The sequence below is a fragment of the Aphelocoma coerulescens genome, chromosome 5, assembly GCF_041296385.1.
Source record: "Aphelocoma coerulescens isolate FSJ_1873_10779 chromosome 5, UR_Acoe_1.0, whole genome shotgun sequence".
Taxonomy (NCBI): Eukaryota; Metazoa; Chordata; class Aves; order Passeriformes; family Corvidae; genus Aphelocoma; species Aphelocoma coerulescens.
Window position 1 is genome coordinate 19645173 of NC_091019.1, and position 6896 is coordinate 19652068.

A 6896-nucleotide genomic window follows, 5' to 3' on the forward strand; every position below is an offset into this window, starting at 1 on the left:
GAGAGGAAAGATGGAGACAGACTCTTCCAGTGATGCCCAGTGGCAGGATAAGAGGCCATGGGCACAAGCTCTTCTAGACTGGCAGTGAGACGCAAGTCATACCACCAGTGCCATCCTTGACTACGTGAGGAGCTGTGAGCTCCGCATTGCACCAAGTCAGGCCTGTTACAGCATCTTTGGAGGCTGTTAACACTGTACATTTCCAAGCCCTCCACCCAGCCCCCATTCACCATCTCACTGTTTTGGCCTCATCCCTTCCATTTGTCCTAGCTGAGAGGCACCCACTGGCCCCCGGAAGCCTCTCTGCTGTCGAGTCTTGCTGCTGGGAGGAATTATTTGGCACCAGCACTATAGATCTTTTCACAAGACCAAAGATTATGGGAGGTTTTATTTAATGCACATGAAGTAACCCCTTGCCCCCTGCACTGTTTTTTCTGGTTTTCTTTCTTATATTTGGTTCTCTCATTCACTAGGAGCTTTCACATGCCAAGTTGCTTTGATAAAAACCACTACCTGAGAAAGAAATATTGTACAAGCTCTTTCTTCTACTCCCTCTTTCCATACTGAGTATAGCTTAAAACTGAATAATGAGCATTTGTTTTCTTAGGAGAGTATTTAGCACTGCAAATTCAACCATGAGAGGCAGGATATGATAAGATATACTCCAAAGAATGGTGTTGAAAACACTTAATAACAAAGTGGACAAGGCTTTATATATAGAGAAAGCTACACTTTATTCCTTGCACATCAAGTGACTAAAATGCCTGACAATTTGCTGCACCCTTCCCTGGGTAAATAACTTCATCTTGAAGTGAACACTTAGTTTGGCAAAGTTAAAAGCTACTGAAAAGCAACCTTTTAAGAGAAGTACCAGATAACTTTTGGTGTAAGCCAAGATTGCTGACAGCAAGCCAGTGCAGGATTTCCAGCAGAAAGTGATTGCTGCACATGGGCTTGCATAGAGAAAGAAAGGTGGGATGAGCAATGTGCTGGAGAAGGCACGTCCTCCTACACCATAGAAACGTGGCACCCTTGGGCTGCACATGATGAGCAGCATGAATGAATGAGTGCGGCAACCGCACGCAGAATTAACTTCTGCCACATCCCGGGATTTCTTCCCCCAGGAAAGAAATAATATTACAATGTGCATTAATGAGCATTCTGTGCAGGCAAGAACCACTGTTTACAATTGTGACTGAATTTGAGGTTTATCCCCCCAGGACTAACTGCAACAAGTTGTGATGGTTCCCAGTGTTGTCTGGAAACTGGTTAACACATACAAGGGTGCTACAACATTTCCCAACAGCGCCCATGTCCAAGGCTGGGCTCCTACTCCATTGCCGTGGCTGGCTGAGGCGCAGCCCTGGAATTATAAAAGACTTCAGCTTTATTTTTTCTCCAGGAGATGGGCGGGAGACTTTTGATGGTACTATTTCCTGCTGGATGGACAGAATTTAGAAGAAAAATAAAACTTTAACCTCTTCACTCAACTATAGTGAGAAGACAATCTCACCATTGGGCAAGGTTTATTCTGCTGGGAAGCTCAGGCTATTCCCATCCTGGGTATAACACAAGGTCAACAGCAGCAGTCTCCAGGAATATTAATCTTTCACCCCTCAGACTGTGCCACGGGTAATTAATCACTTGATTGCATAACTTCTTGTAAGACAGGAAAAATAAGCTGCCTTTGCCAGCTTTTTGGACAAGCTATTTCACATACATTTGAACTTTCTTCCAGTACTTGTTGGGTTTTGATTGCAATGAATGAATTCCATCCAAAGCCTTTCCCAGCCGTGGAGGAGCCAGACAGCATGGAGGCGCACAACGTCCCAGTGCAACTCTGGGGAGTGGGTCACTGTGCTGTTTTGAGGGGGTCTGTCTGGCCTCCCAGTGGGTGGGGAAAGGTACAGCATCCAGCAGAGCAGCTCAGCCCAGGGGGAATAGCAGAGCACCACGTTACCCTGCATTTTACATCTGTATGCAATTGAAAGCAGGATCTGGCCGAGTTGCTGCCGACTCCAGAGAGCTGCAACTTGCTTAAGAGTAAGGAAATCCTGGAGTTTAATCCTAGAAAGTGAAGTTGTGTTTTACTGTGATCACCTGGGACAAACCACTGTGATAGGTCCAGCTGCAGGAGATCTTTGGGCCCTGGAAATCATGAAAGGTTGTGGGGTATTGAGCCAAGTGCGTTGCTGGAATGGTTGAATATCAGCTAATCCCATCTCCCCAGCATGCTTCAGGACTCTATCTTCCTTTCTATAGCTTTATTAAATGGCTGTGAGAAACCAAGGTTTTCTCTCAAAACATTTTATATGAGGTGGTAATGAAATGGGAAACAGTGATCCAAGGCTGTCTTTTGCCTCATGCTCACAGGGACCACTCCCATAAACCAGCTTGCTTCTAACCCTGAGCCTCTAATTTTGGGTGAAGATGAAGGCATTCCTGACTGCCTCAATACTGGTGCACCCTTCAGCAGCTCTGAGCATTTCACCACCCCACTGCTGCCTCCCAAAGTGGGTGGTGGCCATCCTTTGGCTCTTTGGGTTGCCCCAGTTAAATATTTGGTGAAGCTTCCCACTCACCATCTGAGTGGCTCAGAACAATTTCTTCCTGTACTGCCTTAACTTAATGGTGATACATGGTGACATGGCAGCAGTCATGAGTTAAGTGCTCTCCTGAGTCCTAAAGTGGAGGGTTCTCAGTCACACACTGAAAAAATATTTAGTGGCCACAAGAACCAGAACTAGATGAGACTGATGGATGAAAGCACTATTCCTTAACAAGTCCTGGAAAAGCATTCGGGAAGCTTGGTTTGAAAGTGTTCCTGCAAAGATCATTTTGTCCTTTGGCTCTAGGTAGCCCTTTGGTAAAACTGGAGAAAATTTCCATGTCTTAAGTGTTTTGAGATCCTTGCAGGGAAGATGCAAATAAAGTGGATGCCTTAGATATGGCTATGCAAGGCTACTTCATGCTCCAAGCGCTACATGGTGACACACGGGGAACTGGCACAGTGAAATGCAGTTTTCCAAAGCCACAATGACTGGGGACAAGAGAGTAGAGCAGAAATCCCATGAACATGCAGTCACACTGCAGATGCTGCCATAGAGGGTCATTCTTGCAGCTCATCTGCTTAACCTAAGGCTTCCCAAACATCTCTGGAAGAAAGGAGGCCCTGATCCTCACTTGATCAGGGCACCAGAGACCTCTAAGAAATACCCTACAGCTTTTTAGCTGGTTGCTCTGCCTTATGCTTCATGGAGCAAAACCATCTATTAAGCAAGCTCTGATGAGAGCTCTGATATATTCCCAGCCATGCACATGTGCTCCTCCTGTGCAATGTGTGGCCACCAGCGGGTCACACTCCATCTGGCCACAGTTAAAGGGCTATCAAGAATAGGTCACCCACATGAATTTCCTCCAAATCTGATGTTGCACCAATGTAATGACACGACGCTGCTGAAATACAGACAAATTAAAACCAAGGCCAGGCACAGCTATTCCCCAGGTACCTTTCACATGAATAAACAAGATAAAGTCTGGGAAGAAAAGCACAGGAAATGGTTCTATTTACAGCATGATCACACATCTTCCAAAAGCAACTGAGCCAGCTGGACAACTTACTATCTTGAACCACTCTCCTGCTGCAGGATGCTGCCCCTTCAGATTGGTTGGCAAGGAACTGCAAGTAGCTCAGAAAGCAACCGCCCAGGCAGTTCAGACATTGAAACAGATAATAACTTCCAACCAGCGACAGTGAGATGCAGGTGAGGACAGAATAGAGGGGCTGATGCCTTCAGCCAAATAGTGAGTAACACAGCAGGCAACTAGATGATTTTGAGACAGCAGCAAAAGAACCAGTAGGAACCAGTTCACCCAAATATCTCATGGCTCATGGACCATGAAGCATTCCAGTTTCCATCTGTGGAAACCTTGCTGACAGCTCAGTTTCCTGGAAGGGGAATCTGCTTTAACCAAGGTTTAGCTACTCCCATGACAGGCAATGCAGAACCAGCTTAGCTCAGAACTTAGGAGGTTCAAAGCAACTGCAAAACTCCTCAAAAAATAATATTTCATGGTCGCTTGGTAAGTGCATGAAAGCCTTAGCCATCCTCTTCCTCACTTTCTCCATCCCTAATGGAGGACAAGAAAAGAGGAACAGCATAGTCTGATCAGTTGGGGGGATCACCTTATAATGACCAGCTACCTTATCATGACCAGCTACAGAGGCTTTGGGACAATAATATGCCATAGATGGGTGCAAATCAGCTAATTTACATTAAAAGTAATGGAACATCTAAGATGAGCAAGCAAAGGACTGTGTTTTCATAAACAGAATTCAAATAGCTGAAGGTGAGATCACTGGTCGCTGCTGAGTGGCATCCTTACATTATGTCTTGATCAGCGGTGGACAAAGCTGGTTTTCAGCAAGGTGTCCACCAACCAGGCCCCTGTGCCTCTTCTCCAAGAGGCTGAATATCAAAGTCCCATGATCTGGGTCTGAAGGAACTGCTACAGTCAGGAGCAATTACTTTTATCCTAGCTGACTGCAAATCAGACATTGCATTTTGATAAAATAAAGGCTAAATCACCCTGGAGTTTGCACACCTGCGCAACAGTGTTCAGATGTGTGAGTGTAGGCAGGAATTATTGAGGACAGCAAAATCAAGAAAGCTTCAGGTTGCATAATATCTGGAGTCTGTGAGTTAACATGAGACTGCTGCTGCCTCATGCATGTCAAACTTTCCTGAGCAACTTTGTAAAGCACTGGTGGGGCAGAGGAAGATTATGCTTTTCTCATTTACAGGACAGCTCAGCAAATGAGGCAACTGAATCAGTGGCTTTGGTGGGACACCTGCTGCCCATAGCAGTGTCCCAGAAACAGAAATATCTGTGGAGTCCATTTTGGATGTGACAAGAGAGATCTGTGAGCATAATGCTTGTGGCTAAAGACGATGATAAAATGATGACTTTACTGATTTTTTTCCTTCACTCACCTCTCCCCTCCAAGATGGTTGCAATGAAATGCCAAACCTTGCTGAAAGTGCTAAGGCACATGGAGAACAGGGAGGTGATTCAAGACAGCCAGTACAGCTTCACCACAGGCAAGTCCTGCCTGACCAACATAGTGGCCTTCTACGATGGAGTGACTACAGCAGTGGACAAGGGAAGGGATACAGGTATCATATATCTGGACTTCTGTAAAGCCTTTGACATGGTCCCCCACAACATCTTTCTCTTTAAACTGGAGAGGGATGGATTTGATGAGTGGGCTGTTAGATGGATAAGAAGATGGTTGTACAGTCACATCAGTGGCTCAGAGTCCCAACAGACGTAGTGACAAGTAATGTCCCTCAGGGGTCTGTATGAGCACCAGTGTTATTTTATATCCTTATTAATGACACAGGTGAAGGGATCATGTTCTGGGCTGCATCAAGAGAATCGTGGCCAGGAGGTTGAGGTAGGTGGTTCTTCCCCTCTACTCCGCTCTGGTGAGACCCCACCTGGAGTGCTGCATCCAGCTCTGGGGTCCCTCACACAGGAAAGGCACAGACTTATTGGAACAAGTCCAAAGGAGGGCCACCAAGTTTATTAGTGGGATGGAGCACCTCTCCTATGAGGAAAAGCTGAGAAAATGTGGGTTGTTCAACCTAGAAAAGAGAAGGCTTCAGGTTGAACTAATTGCAGCCCTTCAGGACCTGAAGGGAGCCTACAGGAAAGATGGAGAGGGACAGTTTACAAGAGCATGTAGTCACAGGACAAGGGAGAATGGCATCCAACTGAAAGAGAGTAGTTTTACATTAGATGTTAGCAAAAGTTGTTTACTTGAAGGATGGTGGGACACTGGAACAGATTGCACAGAGAAGTTGTGGAGAAGTTGTTGATGAGGCTTTGCTTCCAACTCCATCTCTAGAAGTGTTTAAGGCCAGGTTGGATGGGTTCTGAGCAAGTTGGTCTAGTGGAAGGAGTCCCTGTCCACGGCAGGGGAGTTGGAACCAGATGATCTTTAAGGTCTCTTCCAACTCAAACCATTCTATGATTCTATTATTCCTTAGGTTATTAATGTCTAAATACCAGCAAAACATATTCATTGCTACTTGTTTACTAGAGAATGGAGAAGAAATATATCAATATTATTTCCAACTCAGACAAGAGGAAGATGGGTAACTCCTTTTCAGGACAGTGTTTTAGCTGGGTCTTCAGATTGTATTTACCTTCTATGCTAATTTGGTTGCTTTGTTTGACCTTCTAACAGGTACTTTTCCCATTCTTCCTAGATTTTTGGCATTTTATGTGGAGGATTTGACATAAAAACTAAGGAGGGTGTGAAGACTCATCCGCTACCTGCTATAACTATACTGCATGGCATCATAAAGGTTTTCCTCTCCGGAGGATTGCATGTGGTGGAGAAGTGTGTGTTATGTGGCTGGACAGTGAAAACTTCAAGAAAGTGGATGCCACCATCAAACAGACATGCAGATAATTTAAAAGAGCTAAATAAATTGTTCCTTCAGCAAGACCTTCAGGGTGTTACTATACCAGCAAAGGGGTGTCCAGGTCATGACTGGCACTGCTAGCTTCCTTCTTTTAGGCAAAACTTACCACTAGCAGTGGAATTCATGAAGGTAGAAGAGGCATTCCAGGAGCAAATAAATCTTTCCAGGGATGCATTAATTATCTTACCACTTGCATGTTCTAGGCCAGACAGTTGAAAATAATAAAAAACAAACCCTGAAGGAACTTTGCTCGAAAGGAGCCAGTTGCTGTGAGGACATTAATGTACTGTGAACTGTGAATTTGGCTGCTGAAATTCAATAACCAAGAAGAATCAATATTTTGGTTGGGAAATATTGAAGTCACTGGTTTGGTTGGAAACTCTATTCATCCAGTTTTGCCTC